At 40.9% G+C, this 27,056-nt stretch overlaps 1 protein-coding gene across 5 annotated transcripts in view; it reads right to left on the reverse strand.

Moving 5' to 3' along the window:
- ZNF148 (zinc finger protein 148) overlaps positions 1–25,281 on the reverse strand; it is a 149,988-nt gene extending 124,707 nt beyond the window's left edge. For 4 of the 5 annotated variants that reach the window (XM_004712248.2, XM_045287501.1, XM_045287502.1 and 1 more), the window contains exon 1: positions 25,152–25,281. The gene's annotated coding sequence lies outside the window, so the exon portion shown is untranslated. Of the gene's footprint in view, positions 1–10,966; positions 10,984–25,151 lie in introns of those variants that run through there. The other variant, XM_045287498.1, reaches the window with a different exon arrangement.
- Positions 25,282–27,056: the final 1,775 nt, after the last annotated feature.

Below are 27,056 nucleotides of genomic sequence, written 5' to 3' on the forward strand. Positions count from 1 at the left end.
TGATGTACAAATGCGCTTTACACAATTGATGTGTGTATGGATTGTGATAAGAGTTGTATGAGCCCCTAATAAAATGTTAAAAAAATAAAACAATAAACAACAACAACAAAAAGAAATAAGAAAAGAAACACCTGCTACAAGTAAGAAACAGGTTCAGCAAGGTCAGACGTGACAAAAATCAATACTCAAAAATAAATTCGATTTTTTACACAAAGAATATACCACCATCTAGAGATGAAATTAAGGGGAAAAATTAACAAAACAGGTGTAAGGCTTGTACACCTGATGAAAACATCAATGAAAGAAGGCCTAAGAAACAGAGAGAGAGCCTTGACAGTGCAGTAATTAAGCATTTGACTGTTAACCTCAAGGATGGCAGTTCAAATCTCTGCCAGCAGCTCTGGAGAAGCAACCTGTAGCAATCTGCTTCAGTAAAGACGACGTCCTTAGAAGCCTTATGGGGCAGCTCTACTCTTCCTATAGGGTCACATGAATCAGAAGTGATTCTAGAGCAGTGAGTGTATAAAAAGAAAGACAACCAGTGTTCACAGAGCAGAAAACCTAATGTTGTAAAAATAACAACAATCCTCTGCATTGATCTAAAAGGTTCTACATAATCCACGCGAAAATTCAAGCTGTATTTTTGCAGACATTGACAAGCTATTCTTAATGTACAAATGTTGTTTCTAGAGATCCAGAATATCCAAAACAATCTCCAAAGAACAAAGCCGCACACTCGTCAGTTTCAAAACTTACTACAAACTACAGAAACCAAGAAAATGTGGTGTGAGGATAAGAATGCCATTACTGTTAGTTGACTCCATGTGTTCCAGAGTAAACTGCGCTAAAGGGTTCTCAAGGCTGTGGTCTATTAGCAGCAGCATCACCAGGCCTGTCTTCCCGGATGCCTCTGGCCGGTTCAAACACCACAACCTTTCAGCTACTAGTGGAGCACTGTCGAATCTATAGTTCAAGGAACAGAACCGAGGGTGCTGAAGTAAACCATTACAGGTACAGTCAACTGATTTTTTTACAACAGTTCCGAACAATGCAATGTAGAAATAATAGTGTTTATAATGGTATTTTCAACAAAAGGTAAAAATTGGATGAAGTAGCACACCTACCAGATACCACATACAAAAATTAAAAGAATCTGGTATCTGTTTTAGCACCCAACAAAATGGCTTTGAAAAAAATTTTTAAAGGCTCAAAGAACTACAAGAGTTAAAGTGAGAAAAGTAAATCTTCATGACCTTGAGAAGGCAAAGCCTTCTGAGGCTAAAGGCACGAAAAAGAAGAAAAAAAGTTTGATGTCATTAAACTTTTAAAATTTTGTGCTTCAAAGGGTAGCATTAAGAAAGTGAAGAAAATCCACAGAATAGAAAACATTCAGCATATAATACTCTGCATATTGTATTTCTGATAAGGGATGTCATAAAAATATACAAATAACCTCAACAACTCAATAATAGAGAGATAAATACCCAACTCGTAAGTGGCATAGAATCTAAAACGGCCAACAAGCACATGAAACACGCTCAGTCTATCAGGGACATGCATATGGAAGTCTCATGACACAGCCAAAGGGTAGCCTTTCAGCAGAAGAATAGAGTGGCCTGTAAAGCAGACAATAATGCCCAGAAGGAATGTGCTCCTCAGATCAGTCAACTTGAGGAGACCAAAGGGCAAGGTTTGTCCAAAAAACGAAGAGAAGCCAAGAAGGAATGGAGAACCAGAAGACTGAACGTTGGGAAGGCAGCGTGGAAACGCGGAGAGCACTGACAGTCTGCCTACAAGTTATGGGGATCTCAACTAAAGTCACCGTGTAATTTCTGGATAAACTGCTGAATGAAACTAATTTGCTATGTAAACTTTCACCTAAAACACACACACAGAAAAAACATTTTTTTCAGCACACAGAAGACCACTTTACACCCAGTAAGACAAGCTAGTATCAAAAGGACAATAGCAAATGCTGACAAACATGATCAGAAATGGGGACCCTTATACACATTCTGGTGTCAGAGAAATGCCAGATGTCCAACAACTGATAAACAGATAAACAACAAACTATTACTCAGGCGTAAAAAGGAATGCAGTACTGATATATGCTATAACGTGCGATTCTCGAAACAACATGCTAAGTAAAAGAAGCCAGCCACAAAATGCCGCATCATTCCACGACTTGGAAGTATCCAAAACTGCCAAACCCATAACGACAGAGTATTAACGGCTACCAGGGACGAAAGAGGACGACTTGGAGAGTAACAGCTAACAGACACAGAATTTCTTTTTGTGTTGATAAAAATGTTATCAAATTTATTGATGATAACTACAGAACCCTGGGAACCCTAAAAATCACTGAACTGTACGCTTTATACGGTGAATTGTATGGTATGTGAGTTCAAGCTCAATAAAATTGTTCATGAACACTATAGGCACCTGGAATTTTGTTTGAAAACAATGTGGAAAATCTATATCTCTGCATAGTGAAAAGTTCTTGAGTGGGGCAAATGGTTAATGTGGTCAGCCATTAATCAGAAAGGTTGGGTGTTCAAGTCCACAGAGGTGCTACAAAAGAAAGGCTAGGCCATCTGCTTCAGACAAACTAGTCGTTGAAAGCACTATGGAGAGTTGCACAGGCACCAAGGTGAACTGGCACAATAGGGTTCATAATGACAATGTTCTACCTCCTAATCTGATGAGTAGCAATTTGGGTCTTAAATGCTCATGAGTGGCCACCTGAGGTGAAACTATTACTGGTCTGTCCCATGCAGAGCAAAGGAAGACAACAATTCAAAGACACATGGAAGCAATTAGTTCCAAACATCCTCACAAACATCCATTTTCCACAACTCTGAGATCAGATCTAGATGGTGCCCGGAAACCACTACCAACTATTCAGAAAAGGATCACATTAGCTGGTCTTCGCTAGAGTGGGGGAAAATGTGGAATAGAACTCAAAATCATAAGGATGGCCCCTTAGTCTCCCTTTGGTCTGAACTGAACTCACTTCGTTGGGGTGGGTTAGGAGAGGAGGAGGAAAGGAAACATGGAAACACTGGGAGGAAATGGGATAAGTTATGGTGCAGTGAAGGGATTTCAATGGATGAGCTGAATCAGAATATACATTAAATAATGAATGTAAAACTATGACCTGCTCTGTAAACTTTCATGTATTTCACAATGAAGTTACGGGGGGTGAAAAATAAAACTACGGGACACAAGTTCCACTCTGACACAAGCTTACCATGACTTGGAACTGACTTGACAGCAACAGGGCTTGTTTTGGTTGAATATAGTAAAGACATCAGTTCTACCCAAATTGAACTCTAGGTTTAATGTGTTTCCTATTAGAATACCAACAAGATATGGATGAGATTATTCTAAAGCTTATTTGAAAAGACAGGAATTAGAATAGCAAAAGAAATTTGACAAAGAATAAAGATGGTAATAGAGAAGGTAGCATGGAACTAGCAGAGGAAGGGATGAAATGTAACAAAGATCAATGGAAGAGAACAGAGATTCCAAAAATAGAGCAACATAAATAGACCCACTCCTCTCTTACTGACACAGTTGGGTTCCAAAAATCAGGTCATTATGGGAAAATGCGTATGATGCAAAAATGGAGGAAGAGTGACACATGACTGCCATACCACTAATAATCATGAAAAGAGGCAACCTGAGACAGCACGTTAGCCATCGCGGGCAGAGTTACTCTCACTCCTCCCTCTCCATTTCTCACTATATGATGTACAACACCCCTGATGCTCACGATGCCTGGGTAGACTTGTTTTTACTACTGTCATAAAGGCAAAATGAAGGATAACACGGCACTCGGTAAGTGACGAGTTGGCATATGCCAAAACACACTTTTTCCCCTGTATCTTTTATCTTGTAACTTTTAAGCTATTACTATGTTGTGTTCTTCCACCAATTCAATTCCTCTTTTCCCACTTTTCCAAAACTGATTTCAAGCAGGCTTTCCACACCCTGTCCTCTACTGATTTGCTACATTACATGCAACTTGTTTAAGGTAATTGGTAAGCTTTCAAAATTCACTGAAATAAAACACATATAATTTGCTGTTAACCTTTTTAAAATAGACAATTCGGTGGTATAAATTACACTGACATTATACAGTCACTACTACAATTTCCAAAACTCTTTCATCACTTCAGACTCAGTACCAAATAAACAATACTTCCTCATTCCTCTCTGCCTCCAACACGTAGTAACCAGTCATCTCCATTCTGTCTCCATGTATTGCCTATTGGAGATATTTCATGTTTTTCTGTCTACTTATTTCACTTAGCATAATGCTTTTAAGGTTCAACCATGTCATAGAGTGTATCAGAACTTCATTTCTTCTTGTGGTTAAATAATACTCCATTGTTTATTCATTCACCTGTTGACAGACCCCAAGCTTCGTTTCCTCTTAAGTTACTAGAAGTGAAACTAAAACAAACATGGTGCACAAGTATCTGTATCTCAGCTTTGAAGCCTTCAGGGCAGTGTTCTCAACCTTCCTAATGCCTTGACCCTTTAGTACAGTTCCTCATGTTGTAGTGACCCCCAACCATAAAACTGCTTTCGTTGCTACTTAACTGTAACTTTGCTACTGTTATGAATCAGGCGACCCCTGTGAAAGGGTCGCTGGACTCCCGTTGAGAACTGCTGGGTGACATGGTCCTTCTAAGGAGCACAGGTGTGTAGTGGCTTACACAGGGAGCTGCTGACTGCAAAGTCAGCCGTTGGGAACCCCCAGGAACTCCCCAGGGAGGAGATGAGGCTTTCTGGTTCCGTGAAAGTGTTACAGCCTTGGAAACCCACAGGGGCAGTTCTACCCTCTTCTGTAGGGTCACACTGAATCAAAATGGGCTCAATGGCAGGGAGGTCTTTTGGTTTTTAGGGTCCTTCTTTGTTTACCTTTGAGGAACCACCAAACTATTTTCCATGGTGGCTATACTGTTTCACATCCCACTAGCAAGAGGTGAGAGTTCTGATTTCTCTTCACCCACATCAACACTTGTTTCCCATTCTTTTGGTAATGGTCATCCTAGTGAATATGAAATGAAATCTCATGGTTCAGATTTGCATTTCCCAATGACTGTTCACATTTTTGCTGTACTTAATAGCCATTTGTATACTTCTTTGGGGAAATGTCTAGTTAAGATCTTTGCTCACTTTTAAAATTGGATTGTCTTTTTGCTTTAGTCAACTGATTTTTAACAGGAATAATAGTAACTCAATGGAGGAACAACCTTTTAAACAATTAGTGTTAGAACTGGACAACCATAAACAAACAAATTTATCTTGACCTAAACCTCACAATTGTTGACAAAATTTCAAAATAGATCATACATTTAAATGTAAAAAAATAGTAATAATAAATGTAAAACTAAAGAGCTTGTTAAGGAGATTGAAAATAGAATCTACAAACCAATCACAATGATTTATATATAACACCTTCCCTGGGGGACAGACAACAGAAAAATGGGTGAAGGGAGACAGCAGTCGGTGTAAGACATGGAAAAAAAATTATAAATTATTAAGGGTTCATGAGGGAGGGAAGGAGGGAGGGAGAGTGGGGGAGAGGAGAAATGAGCTGATACCGAGGGCTCAAGTAGAAAGAAACTGTTTTGAGAATGATGATGGCAACATGTGTACAAATGTGCTTGACAATGGATGTACGTATGGATTGTGATAAGAGCTGTACAAGCCTCCAAATAAAATGATTTTTTTAAAAAGAAAATAGAATCTACAATAGTGTCTGAGGTCTTAAAGGCTTGGAGTTAAACAAATGGCCATGTAACAGAGAAGCGACAAAGCCATTTGTATATTTCCACATGGAAGAAGCACACCAGCCTGTGGGATCATGAGGTATCAATGAAAAGAAGTATCACAAGTTCAAAAAACATGCATCTAAACTGATATAAAGGGGGGGGTGGAAGTAGTAGAGACCCAAACTCCACCAGCCAGACAATTAGACAGTCCCTCTTAGTAGGGCCTCATGAGATGGAGGATACATCCAGGGTGCAGTGTGGCACTGATGAACCACATAACTATCCTCTAGCTCTTAACGATCTCCTCACCACACACCCCGCCACCGCTACTATTATGGTCCATACATGATTTACCTCACTGGTCATGTTAGACTTGTGTTATGTTCATTTGTTCACTTAAGATCGTTCAGTACACGGTAGTCATGATAGATGACCCCTGAGAGACACTGACAGGAGTAACGGTTCCCAGAGGGTACGGGAAATGGGGGGGGGGGGTGTAGGTTGATAGCACTGATGATTATAAAACTCCACTCGATGGAATTGAAGAATAGAACTATATGGGAAGGGATATATTGGAATAAGTAAGATATGTCAACAAAAATATTATTCAAGAAAAAAAAAAAAAGAAAATACAAGTTACAAAGTAAGAAAATGTTTGCAAACCATATATCTGACAAAAAAGTTTCAAATGCCTGTTAGAACTCAACACTTAAAAACAAAACAAAATACTGATTAGAAAGAAAGAAAATAAACATGAATAGAGACTTCCCCACAGTGGACACATGAAAAGCAAATAAGCAGCTGAAGATCACTCAGGGTCACTTGTCATTAAGGAACCTCAAATTAAAATTGCAACAAGCTATCACTTCAGACCTAGGAAAACAGCTAAAAATCTTAAATGATAATAACAAATGCTGGCAAGGATACAGTGAAACCCGGATCTCTCACACTTTGCTGATGAGACTCTAAAGTGGTACTGCCATTCTAGAAAATAGATAGATAGTGCCCTGCTATCAAATGAAATAGCGCCTGGGGTCTTAAAGGCTTGAAGATGAACAGGCAGCCATCTAGCGAAGAAACAACAAAGCCCACATGGAAGAAGCACACCAGCCTACTGTGACACAAATGCTGAAGACAAAGAGGGTGCATAAGCAAATGCAGTGAAGAAAGCTGATGGTGCTTGGCTGTCAAAAGATACAGCATCTGAGGTCCTATAGGATGGAAGATAAGCAAGGGGCTATCTAACTGAGAAACAACAAAGCCCACATGGAAGAAGCACACCAGCCTGTGAGATCACAAGGTAGCAAAGACAAAAAAAGAAAAAGAAAAAATCATAGCATTGTGAATGAGGAGGAGTGCGGAGTGGGGACCCAGGGCCCATCTGTGGGAAATTGGACATTCCCTTGCAGAAGGGCTGCGGGGAGGATTCGAGCCAGTCAGAGTGCAGTATAGCAACAATGAAATATACAACTTTCCTCTAGTTCTTGAATGCTTCCTCCCCCCAACTATGATGATCCCAATCTACCTTACATATCCAGCTGGACCGGAGGATGTACACTAGCACAGAGAGTAACTGGAAAGACGGGAAATACAGGACAGATGAACCCCTCAGGACCAGTGGTGAGAGTGGCGATACCGGGAGGGTGGGGGGAAGGTGAGGGAGAAAGGGGGAACAGATGACAAGGTCTACATATAACCTCCTCCCTGGGGGACGGACAGCGGAGAAGTGGGTGAGGGGAGACGTCGGATGGTGTAAGATATGACAAAATACTAATAATTTATAAATTATCAAGGGCTCAGGGGGGAGGGGGGAGGTGGCGGGGAGGGAGGGGGAAAATGAGGAATTGATACCAAGGGCTCCAGTGGAAAGCAGATGTTTTGAGAACGATGATGGCAACATATGTACAAATGTGCTTGACACAATTGATGTATGTATGGATTGTGTTAAGAGTTGTATGAGCCCCTAATAAATGATAAAAAAAATATTTCAAACATTTCTTATAAACACTAAGTGTGCACAGCACAAGCCATACAATCTAGCAGTTGTACCATTGGGCATTTATCCCAGGGGAGTTACATACCAAATATATGTACCGATGGGAGCACAACAGTGGTTGCGGAGGACAAGGAAGTGAGTGGGGTGCAAACAAAAAGACTAGCAAGAAGGCATTGCTTTGAGTGATGCAAACGTGTAATGGTATTTACATAAATTTCTACATGGGTCAAAATTACAGAAAACCATATATGCATACATCTAAGAACACAAGATTTAGAAAATGGTGAAATCTGAGAAAATGTTATACGCTAGCTAACAGTAATGTACTAAATATTGGTAACCCACCCAGCCCCATCAGGATGGTTACAAGGCCTACTAAACCATCAGCTATTCCTCAGAAGATAAGGCAGTCTGCCCCATAAAGAGTTACAGCCTTGAAATTCTCAAGAGCAACTCCAGTCTGCTCTGAGTCAGAATTAACACAATGATTGTGGGGTTAGATTGTTATGCTGCTTTGTTTTCTCAACTCACTGCCCAGGAGTGGATTCCTACTCACAGTGACCCTACAGGACTGGGTCCATCTACTCCAGGGTTCCCGAGAATGTAACTCTTTACCTGAGGTTGACTGAAAGCCACATCTTTCTCCCTTGGAGTGGCTGATGATTCAAACTGCCGACTTTGGGGTTAGCAATCTGGTGGGGTTAGCAATCACTAAACCATCAGGGAGCCTTGTTTTTGTTTGGGTGTGTGTATGTCAGTGATCTAGTTTTGATATTTTAGTAGAGTTTTTCCCTACTGGGGGAATGACACAAGAGACTCAAACTAATTTTGCAACTTTCTGAGGTCTATAATCATTTCAAAATAAAAGATTTAAAAAATACAAGGAGAAACTGACTAGAGAGGTACAGATGAAAAATGGAGTAGCTGTTCATTGCTATTAAAGCTAGGTCCTTGGCACACAGAGCTTCATAATACCATTTTTTTTTAACCTCTTAAAAAAAGTTTCCATAATGAAAGGTTAAGAAAGCTACACTGAAAAATACTAACAGCGGCTTCTTTAGTTGGTTATTTTATTTTTTTATTCCTGCTAATATGCATTTTAAAATATCTCTGGGATAAACATGTCTCCTATATAAAATTATTTTTAAAGAAATCTTTGCTCATACAGTGTTTTGTCTTCATTGGTTTACTCATTTAAAAAAACAAAGTAACTCTACAGGAAACTGAAAACCATAAAAAGAAGCCCGCTGATAATATACTGATTAATTAATCTGAAAAGACTTCGTTTAAATACTCAATGTATATTTCACCTAAAAGTCAAAAAATTCAGCCACGGTAAACCCTACGCTGTACTGCTCTGATGCCCATGAGGTATCCATGAGTCGAGTCTGGAGGGGCTGGCAGGCATCTGGTCCGGCAGCTCTGTGGTGTGGGGGCAGTCCAGTACAGTGCGGGTTGCTTTCCATCTATGCACTGGGGCCAGTAAACCCTCCAACATGGCAAGCAACTGTCTCCAGGCATTACCTAAACCATCCCTGGGTGACAAACATCGAATTAAAATTTGTCATGTGTCGGATGGGGTAAGATATGATAAAATAATAATAATTTATAAATTATCAAGGGTTCAGGGGAAGGGGGAGTGGGGAGGGAGGGGGAAAACTGAGGAGCTGTCACCAAGGGCTCAAGTGGAAAGCAGGTGTTGTGAGAACGATGAAATCAACACATGTACTAATGTGCTGGGCACAAATGATGTATGTACGGATTGTGATGAGTTGTATGAGCCCCCAATAAAATGATAATTAAATTAAAAAAAAATAAGGTCAAAAAAATTTGTCATGGTCCTTAGGAGTTGGGAAGGAGTTTATGTAATATATGAGGGAAGGTATATTAAAAAAAAGGTTAGGAATGTTTTCTAACAAAATAAAAAGGTTCCATTGCAACCCATACATATACTATAAAAAAAGAAAGCTATCTTTTAGTATGAGGTCTACTGAAAAAGACATTAGCAAAATATTGTTGTGTCTGGGTATCACGGTAATGATGAGAATAACAGGACAGAAAGTTGAGGGGGAAATCTACAGCATCGGTATCTGATTAGGCACCCTCAATAAACTAAAGTCCTTCAGATTTCAGCAGAGATCAATTAAATTAACATAATTCTCCTCCCTAGCATTTCTGAGGAAGTTAAACATTACTAAGTTACCTGCTATTCTCTTGCCACTGAAAGTATACCCACATGCACCCAGTTAAATATCATAAGTACATTTTAATCAAGTGTAAATGTGCTACAAATCCCACTAAAAGTAACATTCCGAAGAAACATCCAGTCCTCTATATTTTCCAAAGAAGGCCCAAAAATTCAGTGTGGAGAAATTACATTTAAACATTCTAACAGAAAATTTCGTATTCACACCTTCATTTTCTGGCAGATTATAAATCTGCTCAGCCATATTTTCCACCAAACAAGTCAAATACCCAGTTTCCTTAGTCTATTCTTGGATTGGTCATCAAACTGAGAATAAGAGACCCATAGCTCACTCTCAGCTGCAAAACAGATTTGTAATCACAAACAAATTATTCACTCAGGTTAAGGTTCTACACACCATTATCATGTTGACAATACTAAAAATCTGCCCAGAAACTAGAACAGAGAAACTCAGGACCTTCTCCTGCACCCAAAGGACAACTGCCAACGTATTTTTAGATTTACAAAATCTAAAAATCTGAACAGGATTTTATTTATAGCAGCATTTTAGCATACTTGAAATTTCCACACTGTGTGGTGACTTTACCACTGCCCTCTATAAATAAGCGCTTTTTTAATCATACCATGACCAATTTTGCAAAATTCTATATGTAAATTAAACAAAGACAATTATTATGCAAAACAAAACAAAAAATGCTGCTGTGAATTCAAGTTGGTGGGAAAGGCTCAACGTTTGCATGTCCTAAATCTAGCTTTTGGTCTGTTACAAAGCAGTTCTTTCCTAGCGCTGTAAAAAGTGCTCTGCAAAGTTTGGAGCGCAAACGTTTGCCCGGTAGCCTAATTTTGGAAAGGTTTTAAGACTGTCCTTAACTCTAAGTAAACATGCAAGGTTTACGAGTGCAATCCACCTAAGAATACAAGCATACATTTTCGTGCTCTTGATACCAGGTAAAAGTCCATTTCCAGTAAGCCAGTTACCTGTCCGACCCTTCTGGGACGAGGCAGTCCGACGCGAGCGTGGTAAGCCCGGGCGGAGAGGGGCAGCGCGGCGGCGGCGGCTGTCAATCCCCATGTGGCGGCCCGCGGTCAGCAGACACTTGTTGGCGGCCAAGCACACACTCGGAGGCCCACCCCGCCCGAGGCCGGGCCTGGCGGCGCCGCTGGGCCCGACCCGGAAGACGCGCGGCCCACGAGGCCCGGCCGCGGCCCCGGGCGCTGTGCCGCGAGGCCCGTCGCTTCACTCGCGCAGCCGCAGGCGCGCCAGCCACCAGGCAGGAAGCAGCCCAGCTTCTCCGCAGCCTCGCTGCACACGGCGGGCGGGCGGGCGGGCGCACGCGCACACTCCCTCGCTCACACGCACACGCACACGCACAGACACAAAAGAAAGCCGTGGGGGGCGCGTGCGGAGTTTGCTGCGGTGCTCGGGCGCGGGCCTTCTCACGTCCAGCAGCCCTCCCCGGAGGCCCGGGCCCACGGCCGCCGCGCAGTCCAGCTCCGCGGCCCGGGCCCCACGGAGCGGGCAGCAGGCAGATCGCGCGCGTGCGCCTGGGCCAGTGGGGCCCGAGCTCGTCTCGGAGAGCTCCCTGCTTCTCTCTCTGACTCGTCTCCTTCCCTGACCAGTAGTGAAGGCTAGTCTCCCACATCCCACAGGTCTTAAATCACATGGCATGCCCTGCAGAAATATCTATCAGTCACCTCCTGAATCCTTCTTGTTTCCCCACACCTTAACTGACTTCAGTTTTCCCGTGTCTTCTGTTTCCTAACCTTCCTGGTTTGACGGTCTGCATTTCTCCCAGTGCAGATAATGTTCTAAACCCATCGTTCCAATTTCATCTCTTGAAATTAACTTTTCTAATAGTAAAACGGTCCATTACAAATCCTTTCCAAGTCATCTCCCAATCATCTAATTCAAAACATCTCCACAACTTTTAAAATTATCGGTTCCTACCAAATCAATTCATAAACAGCTCTCTCAAAACGGTTTTCCTTGTCTATTCCTTCAACGCTAATACTTTGCAAGTTAACAGAAATTTGCTCCTAATTCAATTAATACAGGAAAAGCATATGACAAAATCCAACACTCTCAAATTTTATTAGCCTGTTCCAGAAAGCTACAGTAATCATTGAAAAGCCATTTCCTAAATATTCCCCTGGTAAGCTGGCAATAATCTTTCTAAATAGTCTCTCACAACTCATTTGAATCACTCAAAACACAAGACCTACCATGCCCATTTCCCTAAAGGCTCTAATTATAGAACCTAATCAAATTAATAAATTCCCACTACCAATGTATGTTTTCACACATACAGGTGTTTATGTATAACCAAAGACATGCACAAGACCCTGCAGTATATACATTCCATCCCAATCCCTGAATATTGGCTCTTCTCAAATTTACAAGGAAAATTCAATGCTAGCCTCGAGCCCAGGTGGCCTCCCTGGGTTGCTCTGGGTGGCTAAACCCAAGGTCGGCTGTTTGAAACCATGACGCTCAGTGTAAGAACGATGAGACTTGTTACTCCCTTAGAGACGCAGTCTCGGGAACCCGCGGGGTAGTTCTACCCTGGCCTGTAGGGTCGCTATGAATGGGAATTGACTAAATGACAGTGAGAGAGTTTAAACTGGGGCCCAGGGAGCGATGTAGGCTAGGCATGGAGTTGCTAACTTCAATGTCGGTGGTTCAAACCCATCAGCCACTCTGTAGAAGAAAAAGACTGCTCCCCTAAAGATTTACAGATTCAGAAGCCCTATGCAGTGTGTCAAAACTGACTCAACAGCAGTAGGTAAAAGGTAACCCCAGCCTTGTGAAGTCACTTAAAACATACCTTGTCATGTGTACTAATAACTTCTCTCAACACCTTTCTTAAAGTATCTATCATTAATCTAATCCAATCTACTCCCCAAGGCCCAGGTGTGTTTGAAGCAGGTCCAGAAAACAATCTAGATCAGACAAGGCAGATGCAAGATACATCCAAGTTTTGTGAGTTGGACAATGGCATCCCTAGACCTCAGAGCTTCAAAGCTCTGGGTCTCTGTAGGCCCTTCAATATTATATTTGTATTTGATTAAATGTAGCAAAAAGGTAATGAATGCTCCTGAGCTGGGTGCTGGCACTAATTCCAAAGCAAAGCTGCATTGGGACGGAACACCAAATCCATGAATCCTGTGCTGGTCACACCGTTCTCACTGACACTTCCTAAGTCCAACGTGAATATGCCCTCTCCCTGAAGCATGGACTAAGATCATAAGCCTTTTTAGACTCGGGTTTGAGCAGGAGAGGCAGGAAAATATTCTTTGCTAAGAGGTTGAAAGGATTAGTGATCCTATGAGGAGTATAAGGCAAATAGTTATTTGAAGCACACATTCGTTCCTAAATGAAAATGGTTTAAAATGTCAGTTGCAGGCTTCACAGCAAGTGGCTGAAGGAGAATCTTAAAAACCACAATTAGGTAACCAGTTGAGAATCTAATCTGTAGTAATAAAAGAAAAAGGTAACAGAGATCAAAGTTTGACAAAAATAAATACTATCACAGAACCACACAGGCAAACGTTTGAGAGCAGATGCAAAGTTAAAGGCCAAAGAGTGTGGAGGTGGGCCTGTCTTAAATACCATCAATGTAGACCTATGACAGCAAGTGTATGGGCCATGATTCCAAACCCTACGATTATATTTGTATTTTAAGTAAGCAAAGCTTCATGCTTATGTATATTTTGTTTCTGTGATTAGCAAAACAGCTCCTTAGATGTTAAATAAATAAAAACTAGAAAAAAGGCTGAGATTAGTCAATTACTTAATAAAGCTCATCTAGCATAATCTCTTTTTTACGTACTATAAATGCTAGCCTCTGTGCCTGTTAGAATCCCGTTTTGGAAAGAGTTTTCTCTTTTTTAATCATTTTATTGGGGGCTCGGACAATTCTTATCACAATCCATCCATTGTGTCTAGGACATTTGGACATTTGTTGCCATTATCATTTTCAAAACATTTTCTTTCTACTTGAGCCCTTGGTATCAGTTCATTTTCTACCCTCCCTCCTCCATCCTTTCTCCCTCATGAACACTTGATAATTTATAAGTTATTATTATTTTTTCATGTCTTACACTGACTGATGTCTCCCTTCACCCACTTTTCTGTTGTCTGTCCCCCTGGGAGGGGGTTATATGTAGATCACTGTGATCTGTTCCCCCTTTCTCCCCTCACCTTCCCCTTACCCTCCTGGTATCACTACTCTCAATATTGGTCCTGAGGGGTTCATCTGTCCTGGATTCCCTGTGTTTCCAGCTCTTATCAGTACCCGTGTACATCCTCTGGTCTAGCTGGATTTGTAAGGTAGAACTGGGGTCATCATAGTGGGGGGAGGAAGTATTAAAGAACTAGAGGAAAGTTGTATGTTTCAATGCGTGCCACACTGCACCCTGACTGGCTTGGCTCTTCTCCAAGCGACTCTGGAAGGAGTTTTCTGTTCAAAGATTACGACAGGATGTATTCTGAGTCTACACTTTAGTAGAGAATGTGACTCAAGACACTATTATTTTTGTTTCTTTAAGGATAAAGTCTGCTGAAAGACAAGACTACATGATGAACAGGAACACAGGGCCATCTAGATCTGTCTGAAGTGGCAGAGGACAAGAGGACAAGCACCAGAGGTTGTGGCAAGGAGACTAGAGGACAGAGTCAGGCCAAAAACCAAAGGAAGAGACAAAGGAGACCATGGGACCACAGAGGAGCAGCACTAAGACGATGAGACTGCGAGGCAGAACAGCAGGTGGGCTTCTTGGTCCACAGCAAAGGCCAAGAGACACACCATGAGGCTGAAAGGCTGAGGACTTGAAAGACAAGTGACAATGTTCTTAACTGTTTACTGAGCCTGGCTTGTAGCAACCTGTTAATTTCCCTATTAAACCCCCTTAATAGAGAGTATAGTCTGTGAGTTCTGTGTGGCCATAGCAACAATCAAACCCAACAAAAAAACAGAGGAATGGTTGGTGTTCAAATTGGTAAAAGAGGATGGAGGCGAGGAGAAGCATGTCAGACCCCTGCCTTGTGGCCCCCAGAGAAGCCAGACATGGTCAAATATAGCCCTCTGTGCCATTTTTACATAAAGACAAAAACACACATGAAGAGCTGTAGATCTGGAAATCATATATATATATATGGAGTTAAATGAGAAGACAGATCAAAACTTCCTAAGAAGCATTAAGAAAATTATATATAAACTAAGAAATCAGACAGAAAGCACAATTTTCAGGATGCAGGCAGTCCCCAACTTATAATTCACAACATATTCTAGTTATGAAAATCAGCACTTACTACTTTTCAGGTGTTTGTGTGCATCTTACCATTAGTAATATATACTATATACAGGTTGCAACATGTAATTTGCTGATGTTATCATTCTCATGCCAACCCCCAAAGGCAAATAAAGTTTGACTTTATAAAACTTATTTAAAAGGCAATAATAAAATAATTAAAATATATGATATATATTTTAAATAGAAAATATAAATTTTTAAAAGGCAGCTTTTCAACCTACAGTAAAAATGACTTAAGACAGAGTTGTCAGAAAGCCCTGTCATAAATCAGGGACTACCAGTACAAACACACACACTGTACAAGCCTCAGGATACCTCCACTGTCCTACTCACCTTATAGTCTTCAAACTTTACTTAAGCCTTTTTTTGTTTCAAATAAGCCTCTTTCTATTTTTTAACCATTTTATTAGGGGCTCATACAACTCTTATCACAATCTATACATACATCAATTGTGTAAAGCACATTTGTACATTCATCGCCCTCATTCTCAAAACATTTGCTCTCCACTTAAGCCCCTGACATCAGCTCCTCATTTTTCCCCCTCCCCCTCCCTCATGCACCCTTGATAATTTATAAATTATTATTTTGTCATATCTTGCACTGTCCGATGTCTCCCTTCACCCACTTTTCTGTTGTCCGTCCCCCAGGAAGGAGGTCACATGTAGATCCTTGTAATCGGTTCCCTCTTTCCACCCCACCCTCCCGGTATCACTACTCTCACCACTGGTCCTGAAAGGATCATCTGCCCTGGATTCCCTGTGTTTCCAGTTCCTATCTGTACCAGTGTACATCCTCTGGTCTAGCCAGACTTGCAAGGTAGAATTTGGATCATGATAGTGGGGGCGGAGGAAGCATTTAGGAACTAGAGGAAAGTTGTATGTTTCATCATTGCTACATTGCACCCTGACTGGCTCGTCTCCTCCCCGCGACCTTCTTTAAGGGGATGTCCAGTTGCCCACAGATGTGTCTTGGGTCCCCCACTCTGCTCTCCCCCTCATTCACAATCATATGATTTTTTTTAAATACGCTTTATAAATAAATTATCACCCATTTTTACACAAAAAAAGTTTCATGTGGTTTGAGATACTTGTGTGTAATCACAGGCGTCCTGGTGTTAAAGTTATGCACGACGCTCCATGGAATACCGCATCTGAATCATGGACAGCATGGACTATCCCTATTTGTACGGAGAAGGAACAGGCCACTGGCTCGTTCAGAGTAACTTCCGGTTTCTTGGATAGGCAGCATTATGTTTTCTCTGTATACTCCCTGCTACAAACTGCTTTCTCCTCTTCATTTTACTCTTGCTCCCATTCAGCTAACCTCCACAAGTCCATGTTTTATTGTCAACACACTATCTTACATCTTCTGCTTCCATAGTAATGCTCCTTCCACCTATCTTTCTGTCTCTAGGGTCTCATTTTTAATCCACAAATATCTCTCAACTGCATTTCCATCAATATAGCAGGGGCTTCAAAAAGTTCATGGAAAAATGGAATTAAAAGGCAATGAGAATCTCCTAAAAATATTCTGAAGCCCCCTAATATTACATATGAATGGTTAAGACTTTGCATTAATTTCCATGACAGAATTAATGAATGTATCAAGTCCATCTACTTCTCTCAATTGCAGACAACACGACAATTAGGATCATAGCAGTTAGGCTCACTGCATCTGATTATGACAATCACATGATCTTATTTCAAGTTTGGCCTGTCTTGGGCAACCTGTTAGTACTTTTGAGGACTGAGCTGTCATTCTCCTACTCCTTTAGCTCGATAAAAGGACTGACTGCTTCTTGCTTCCCAGGGCCACTCTCACTGTTGTCCAAGCAAAACAACCCTTTGCCTTCCACAGCACTCAATTCATCCCGCAGGCCACATCTCCAGAGAACCAGAAAGCCCTCCTCCTGCCTTTCCCAGTGACTGCAGCTCGACTTCATGCCATAAACCAAATCCAAACTCACTGCCATCGAGTCAACCCTGACTCACGGCAACCCTAGGCGGCAAGGGGCAACTGCTCTTTGCCAGAATAGAAAGCTTCCTCTTTCTCAAACTGACTTCAGTACTCATAGTGAAGAACTTTCTACACCTTGACCTTCCTTAATTTCATTTACACTTCAGCCACCCACACATACGTGGAGGCTCCAAAAAGTTTGTGGAAAGGTTTCACTATCATCTTTCAATTCTATTTTTCCATGAACTTTTTGAAGCTTCCCATATATCATACTGAAAACAGCTGGAAGTACTGTACCACAAAAACTAATTTCAGAGACACCCTCCCCACTGCCCTTTTGACCACCACCTTATCTTCTGGTTCTATACTTGCCCTTCACCTCTTGTTGGCTTCATTAGCCTCCCGACACAATTTAAACCTGTCTGCCAGTCACATTAACACTGCCCCCTCTCCAGGATCTCCTGGCCTTCCTTCCATTACGCTCACCTTGCAGCTCCCCACGGACTGACTGCCTCATCATCTGGGTTCTCCACACCCACAGCCTGGATGTTAATAAGCACACCAGAAAATCCCCCACAACAGATTTATTCTCAGTCCAGCTCTCTATCTCACTGACTGATTCAAATTGGTTTCATATTTAAATGCCTAATCTCATCAAATAATCCCATCCATAAAAATCCCTCACATCAAACCTGTTCCATCTGTAACCATATCTATCCTCTTTGCAGCTTCTAAATTATTCTATCTTCATTATCTGTTCATTCTGGTCCCCAATTTTAGAATCATTCTTCTTTCTTAAAAATAAATTTAATAAGCCCCTACATTCATGGCTTCCACATTAACAAAGCTGAACCAGTCTTTTATCCTCAATCTGACCTCTAAATTGTTTTCCTGAAAATCACAAGAAAAAATCCTATGACCCATCTTCCAAGTCCTTATTCTCTCTTTGGCAATGACACTTCAACGACCTCCCTTGGTTTATGTGGATTGGACTGTGTGAATCTACTCTACCCCTCTCCTTGCTTTTGCCTCCAATGACTACTGCACCTTTCCTTAGCCCAAACTGTGGATTTTCCCCCACAATCTATCTTCAGGCTTTTTCGAATTCTTCTACATTTTTGTTCCTCAAATGAATGTCTCCCACAGGTCCCCCAAAAGAATAATCTTTAAACTATCACCCTCTGCTATAATCTACTTTATTCCTGTTAGAATATAGAATGATTTCTTTATAACTAGATTCTCTTTAACTATTGTTTCAATCGACATCTCAATGATCAGACCAAATGTCATAGTCATCGGTGCCCTATCAAGTTCAAAATTTGTAAGTTCAACAACTAGTGTAACATTCCCAAAACTGCAGTGAACCTCTTTCCTCAGCCGTAATACAATGTCTTTAACTTTAGTGTGGTAATTCCCCTTGGATAACTATCCGCTGGTACCTCACATGTTGGTCAATGTGTTCTTGAAGCCATGAATAGCCATTCTTCCCCAACAAAACAGTTCTTCAACTTAATCTAGTAATATCTGTTAATTGTATCACCATTCTTAGTCTCTCAGATTGAAAATCTTAGTAATCCTTAACTTTTCTTTCATTGTTCAAAAAAAATTGCTTCCCACTTGGCACCAAGCCCTTCAATTTTTTCTTAGAAGTATTTCTTATATCTACCCCCTGTCCCCCCTCCCCGTTCCCACCACTATCTTCTAGGAATGCCAATGCTGACCATCCTGCCCATCATGATTCTACTATAATTCTTTAAGGTCTAAACAACATAGCAATTCGTCCAAAAAGTTAACCCTGATCACACATGCCACAGTACTATGTCATGGATAGATGTGTACACACTTGGTCCCTGGATTAACTACTAAAGTGCACGGGCTACATGTGCATTAAGGGCAAATAAAAAAATCCAGGAGCCCTGGTGACGTAGTGGTTACACATTGGGCTGCAATACACCTGACTAGTAGTTCAAAACCACCAGCTACTCCACAGGGCTTTCTACTCCCATTATCGGGAATAGTCTGAGAAACTCAAAGGGGCAGTTCTACCCTGCCCTATGAGTTGGCCTTGACTCAAAGACAGTGAGTTTGTTTTATTACAAGGTCCCTCTTGTATAAGACAAGAGTAAATATAGAGCAAGGCTCATTGGTGGTTGACAAGATGAGGTGACAAAAATGGACTTTCTACAGACTAGTTAATTTTTGGTGACGTAAAAAGTGATACTGATTTTGAGTGTAACTAGCACAGCACAACCAAAGTATAATAATGAGCAACTGGGCACTTATAGATGAGTACAGGCAACTTAGTATACCGATAGCTATAAACACATAAATAAGTGATAAGGGATAGAAGGACCTAAAATCCAAAACCAAACCCACTGCCATCAAGCCAATCCTAACTCCTAACAACCCGACAGGGCAGACTAGCACTGCTTCTTAGGGTTCCAACACCATTAAACTTTACAGAAGCCTCATCTTTCTCTTGCGGAAATAATCTAAAAACCAAGCTCACTGCCACCGAGCCAATGCTGACTCCTAGAGACCCAATAGGACAGGGTAGAACTGCTCCTGTGGGTTTCTGAAACTAACCCTTTACGGGAGTAGAAAGCCCCATCTTCCTCCCAAGAAGAATTGTACATGTAATACAAATATGTGAATGTGGGCACTTGTGATCAAAAAAACTGCTAGTACGGTTCCAGTTCACATGAGGGGCTTCAAAAAGTTCATGAAGAAAATGGGATTCAAAGGTAATGGAAAGGTAAGTGGAAAAAAGTAATATTTTCCTGCAAACTTCTTGTATAATTTTGTTCTGAAGCCCTCTTGTATAATCATGGATTTACTCCAAAGAAAAAGTTTAAACACATCTCTGTGATCAGTGCATGACAAATCTTAGTCTTATTAGGGTACCTTAGAAGGAAAAAGGAACTGATCTTTCTCTCTCTCTTTTTAAGTATGATCAAAGCTAATGAAGAGGATCTGATGGAACAAATCTTAAATTTACCAATATAATCCAGAGAGCAAGGTTCAAACAGTGGCTTCCAAAGGGATCTGCTAGGCCAGTTAAATTAAAGGCAGAGAAGTCAGCTCGGAAGGTTAAGGAGTGGAGGCTATGTTTTTTATTCCCCAACTGGTAATACTGAAAGATTTTCCTGAAGGACACAGGGAAATCAAGGGCGCTTTTATATATATATATATTTTTTTTTTTTTTAATTGAGTATTGCATGAGGGACAAAACGGCCAGAAAAGTTGCACCAAGGAATTGTCTTCCATCGTAACATGGCATCTGCTCATTCTTTGAGGGCAGCGAAGGCTGGTCTGTGAGGAACTTGTTGGGAAACCTTATCCCATCTCCCCTACAACCCTCATTTTGCCCCTGGACACTTTTCATTCCCCAAACTCAAAGAACATTTCAAAGGAACATAATTTGAGTCTCCTTGAGGCAAAACTGCCGTCTTGATATAGTTCAAATCAAGAGTGCAGAACCTTTCAGGGAAGGTTCGAGATGGAAGCACTGCCACAGTGTGCAGACCTAAACGGAGACTACACCAATAAAGAGCTTCACATCTTCATGTCTATGGTTTTATAGCAAAACATTTTAACTTACCTACACATACTCATTGAAGACACAGATATGACTATTTCTCAGACATAATCAAATACCTTCCACAACTGGTTTTCTGAGTTTGAAGGCTTAAGACCATAGTCTTATGGGACAACTTAATCAATTGGCATTTTACACTTCACAAAAATCATGATCAGCTTTCCAGGGAAGTGATTAGGATCTTGGAGTCTTAAAAGCTTGTGAACAGCCACCAATACAAGTAAGAGTCTCAAATCGTCAGGAACAAAGCAGGGACGGAGGCAACCAAAAGCACTGGGAAGGATCATATCTCGAAGACCTATCACCTCATCTACGCTGAGACTGGAAGAACCACTCAGCTACTCATCATTCTGCTCCGGGCCACAATAATTGGTTCCAGTTACAATTTTAATAAAAAATTCTTATTTTAAAAAAAAGTCAAGCACACGAACAGTAGAGTACAAAGGACCCTCTGAGACGATCGCTTGGCCAAGATCTTTAAGCCTAGGGCTGACCCTATCACTTGAGACCATCTTTTAGTGGAATAGTGAGTGGGGCGTCCAAGAAAGGGCCATGGCTCTACTTAGAAATCATCTGTAGGAGACCACAAGGTCACCAAGACCTCAGAAGCGAAGATGAGAAGACAAAGGAGCAGGTAACTGCAGTACTCCAAAGGGAACACTCTGAACACAATAAAAGAGTGCTACACAATGTGAGAAACTAGCGAGTGTCAGTCAGCACTGTGTGAGAACTGTCCGAATGAAAAGCCAACTTGTGTGAACTTTCACCAAAAGCTCAATTACTGTTAAGCAGGCCTGTCTTCTTCACACTGCCCGCCAAGAAACCTTGCAGAAAGTTGTTAGCTGCCAACCTGTTGGCCTCAACCCATAGCAACATATGTCTAACAGAATTAAGCATCACCCAGTCCTGCTCTAAGCTCACTGGTGCAGCTACTCTGTCAATCTACCTCATGGAAGGTTTCCCCGAGACGGCTAACCCTCTACTACACATAATGCTATTTCTTAGGGACTGCTCTTTCCTGATGGCAAGTCCAAAATAAACAGGATGAGGTCTCAGCATCTTCGCATCTACAGACGGAGCATTCTGGCTGTCCTTCCTTCCAGGCAGATCTGCACACAATAAGTACCAGAAGTCCCCAGGTTACCAACAGGAGGCTTTGCTGACTGCGTCTTTGTAGGTAAATCAAAACAGGTACAGATGGTTCTTGTTTAGCTTTACTTTAGTGAAAAATAATTTAAAAGCTGCACGTATGGAAAATGGAGGTAACTATGGTGGAAACTTTGTACAAAGGTTGGTTTAATCATTTCAAAGTGAGAGCACATTTACACATTAAAGGACATGACCAAATGCCCAGAAGCTGGATGTTTGTTACCCAGGATGTTGTGTAATGTACACAACAATAAAAAATAACAATTTATAAATAATCAAGGGCTCGAGAGGGAGAGTGGGAAACAAAATGAGGAGCTGATGATACCAAGACTCAAGTAGAAAAAAAATATTTTGAAAATGATAATGGCAAAAAATGTACAAATGTGCTTGACACAATGGATAGATGGATGGATTGTGTTAAGAGCTGTATGAGCCCCCATAAAATGATTTTTTTAATGTATCCAACAATAATTTCTGTAAAGATAAATTCCTGTAGTCCGTCTATAGCATATTTCAAGAGCATCTCTCCTCTTACACCCATCCTTCACTGTCTCCACTCACAATCGCAGGACTTACATACACAGTCATTCAACAAATAATTATTGATTACCTGCCACCTTCAAGAAACTAAATTGCCTAGTCTGCGTCCCTCTTACCGCAAAACATATTCTTATTTCAGCTTCTTCTACTTGCATCTTTTCATAGTTCTAAATTTCTAGTTATTTTTTCTTCCTTTCTATATCTAATCACATCCCAGTACCTTCTTTTTAATCTTACTGCTATCAAACTAATCAAGCCCTTCTTAATGTCTACAGTAGACTTCTAACTCTTCTCACCCCCAATCTTATTCTACCACCACCTAGCCCCAATCTAGCCTGTGTGCTACAGCTACCATCTGATTAAGTCATCTATCAGAGATAACCATTGGATTATTTCCCTGTCCAAACAAAACTCAATAACTATACATTAATGATGTGTTAACACATTTCAATTATCAAATCGCCACAATAATCCTTACGAGGAAGGCAGACTGATGAATCTCCTGGTGAGAAAACAGAGACCAGGAAGGAAGAAACGCTCTCCCTAATCACAGAACTGGGTAAAAGAAGGGTCGAGAGTAAAATCCAGCTCTATTTGCTTACAAAGTAAAATACAGCATAACGTCAAATATAAATCACTTGTATTTCTTTCAAAGTCATCCATTTTTTAGCCTTATCTTATATAACACTTACATAACTCTGTACTCTAGTCATGAACATTCTGTTTTCCAAACTATACCTTATGACCAATTATTTAGTTGGTCATGAAATTAGTCTAATGAGTTCTATTTTTTTCCTCATCTAGTTGTTTTTTTAACAAGGAAATCATGCAGGTGAGCCCAACAGTAAGGAGAGTGTCTTGGTTATCTACCGCAGCTGTAACAGAAATACAAGTAGATGGCTTTCACAAACACAAATATATTCTTACAATTTAGCAGGCTAGAAATCTGAATTCAGGTGGACACCATCTCTAGGGAAGGCTCACTCGCTCTCTCTCTTTCTCTCTCTCTGTTCTAGGAGAAGGTCTTTGACTCCTTTCAAAACCTCTGGGCCCCAAATTCCTTGGAGATCCCTGTATAACGGCATCAATCCTCTTCCGGGTCTAAGATTCTCAAAGGACTAACACTCTGCTCTGGCTTCTTCCTGGGTGGTCCTGAGGTCCTTCCCCACTTTGCTCACCATTCTCTGCATAGGCCGTATTATTCATGGAAGTAGAAAGCCCAGTCTTTCTCTCTTGGAGCTGCTGGTGGTGGTTTCAAACTGCCAACCATGCGATAAAAGCCCACTTAACCACTACAGCACCAGGGATCCTTGATACACCCCAGAGAAATTCCCCTTATGTCAGATCAGAGCTGTGACCTGAGTAAGGGTACTGTGCTCCACATTGATCTCTTTTAACTTACTGCCATTGAGTTGATTCTGAGTCACAGCAACCCTACCGGGCAGAGCAGAACTGCCCCTGTGAGTTTCCCAAACTCTAACTCTTTATGAGAGTTGAAAGCCTCATCTTTCTCCCCGAGATAATGGTTTTGAACTGCTGACCATGCAGTTAGCAGCCAAATGTATAACCACTATGCCACAAGGGTTCCACTGATCCTTTTACAACTAATTGGCTAATTGCTTCTTGGGAGATAATTGTATTATTACATGACTACCAAACCACTAGGAATCACAGTCAAAATCAGTTGACCGATATGGATACAATTCAATCTATGACAGACAGGCACAGTTACCCATGTAAATATTAGGTGAAATAGTCCTGGTGGCACAGTAGTTAAGTATTTGGCTACTAACTGAAATATCAGCAGTTTGAACCCACACCTCTCTCCCGAGAAGTTGCTGATTGGCAGTTTGCCTTGAAGCTTTGGACACTATTGGGCAGCTATGAGTCAGAATATACTCAATGACAACAGGTTTATATTTATGGAAGAAATACTTATCTTAGTGTATAGCATGGTAAAAAACATGATTAAAAAAGAATTTAAGAATTGAAAATTTTAAGATACCCAGCATATCCTTGGATTCTTACTTCCAAGAATTTGCTTATGCTAAAATACTCTTTCCAATAATCTCTGCAAATTGGAATCCCACCCATCCCTTCATGTGCCATGTCTTCTCTGAACTAATGTCAGGGAAATTTTATCCTAGCCAAATGTATTTCTGATGCAATCATGATCATCGTGGTACTTGTGCACAAGTCCAGCTCCCATATTAGAGTACAAGTATCAAAGGATGATGCCATTTCATGTTTCCTGACTACATGTAACAGGGCGTTGGCAACATCTGCTCAACAATGAAAAAGCATCCTATCCTCTTCTGAAATCCTGTTAAAAATCAATGCTGCTAAGAGCATTTCAACTTTATTCCCAACTTCAGTTACCAACTCTTACCTTTCAGACAGCCTCACCATCTCCCTTCCCCAAACAAACCTCACAAATAATCCTCTTTAACATCAAGCTTCTCATTTTCCTATAAACATAACCTGTTGCATTTCAATAATCTGTTCCTTCCTTCAGAACCATCCTATCAGATGTCTTTCTTCTCAATATGTGTATCTTCCACTTCACTCCTACTTCTCTACAACCCACAATGATAGACAGAGCTTACAGTCTTTAAACAGAGCACTCTTTCTTCCCTCGTCTTCTCTTGTACTGGACTGCTTCAATTACTTCTATTCACGTAGAGTGGATATATTTTTGCTTGCCCCATGAAGTCCTTTGCAGAACAAGGCTGACTGTGAACAAACAGAAAACGTATATGCCCAGGAGCAGATGCCACATCTCTTCCCCACAGAGCAGGCGGTGCGTTTGAACGGGAGACCTTCATGTAAAAAAAAAAAGAAAGAAAGAAAAGAAAACGTATATGCAAGTCAGATCCCCTTAATTTTCTTGGAGACCTTCTAATTCATTCAATTCCTCAAGACGCTGGTGTCTTCTGGACACACGCCCTCAGTTCTATCTATTCTAGCCTGTAATTCAGAAAGCAAATTTGAGAAAAGCATGCAGGAAAATGCCCGAGTTATAAAGGAGCCAAGTTGACTCATGATTTTCGCTCAGACCAAGCAATTTGTGGGGTACAGGCTTAGAGAGAGGCAACCTAAGAGTTATACTAGACATGGTGGAAATAAGATACCACAGTTGTCCAACTCAAAACCTACCCAGCAAATGTGAATCTGAAACAGAATAAACCAGTAGGAGCGGCTAAAATGAAACAGGCTGAAAGCCTTCAGTCAAAAACAGACCCGGACTCTAGGTTCATTCTAGGGCTGCAAGAGAAATCTGGAGCCAGTTAGTTCCTTCTCTGAGGTCCCTCAAGAATCCTTTCAAATGTCTAGCTGAAGTATGGTACCTAAATCCTTTCCCCCAAACTTTAGCTAGTAATCACCTCGCCATCTCTTAACTCCTACACAACTTACTGTCTGTAAAACTCAATTGGAAACTCCAGAAACTACCTTATTCAAGGCAATGAAACTATTTTATAGAGAAACATGCTCAAAATTTATTTATATATTCAACTCATTGTGGTCCTTTCAAAATATTACCTTGAGAAGCTACCACTTAAAAATTTACTCATTCCACCTGTAAGGGTTTTTGGGGCGCGAAACCCGTCCGCAAGCTTCTCAATAAAGCCTGCTTCTAAAACTTTACCAATTGGATCTTTAATTCTGCTTCGCGCCCCAAAAACCCTTACACCACCCATGTAACCATCTGACACACTCATTTACATGTGAAGCTGCCGTCACTGCTCAAAATGCTTCCAGTGTCTTCTTTGGGAGTGCCTTCCAAAGCCAGTTAATAAATCGACCTAGAAGGTCATTCTCATTCTGAATTAAAACTAAAACTACTCTTCACTCACTCTAGAATTCCATTCACTTTAAAACTCAACGTTGACTACTTTCCCACATTTCTAAAAATGAAATCTTTCCAAAGTAAGAGAATGGCCTGTATTATTGTAAAATGTGCTATCAGAGAAGGACTCTGGATTCCTGGAGAAGGATGCTTTACTTGTCTTTATTGAACCCCTTCCCCAAGAGCACACATTACATACTGAATAAGGAGGTTTAGAAGGTAATTCAGAAACAGCATTCAAAACATATCCTGAATATTGGTAGCATTAGTGAAATAAATGTGGAGCTACTGAAGATGACGACTATAATATAAAAACGCTCATCTTGAGTAATTTTGATTTTAAAAATCAATTTGCCTAATATCTTACACTGTTAGGGAATTAGTTCACAATTGTCTCTCTCCCCAAAAAAAAAAATGTAAACAGTGAAATACCTTGTGGGAATAAACTTCATCTATTACTTTTTTATTATTCTACACATGAATTACATCAGACAGATCCTTAAAGCAGCTAAACATTTGAGTCATTTTATGCCTGAGTTAAGAAAATCCAAATCTGCCTCCCACCTGATTGACTCTAGATTAAACTGGGTTCAGATTAGAACCTCTGGGCCGGCCTGCCGCTTCCAGGTGTTTGCAGGGTTGCTGCAATTCCATTCTAATCCAT

This window comes from Echinops telfairi, unplaced genomic scaffold (assembly GCF_000313985.2).
Source record: "Echinops telfairi isolate 266 unplaced genomic scaffold, ASM31398v2 ScPeMD7_17;HRSCAF=63, whole genome shotgun sequence".
Taxonomy (NCBI): Eukaryota; Metazoa; Chordata; class Mammalia; order Afrosoricida; family Tenrecidae; genus Echinops; species Echinops telfairi.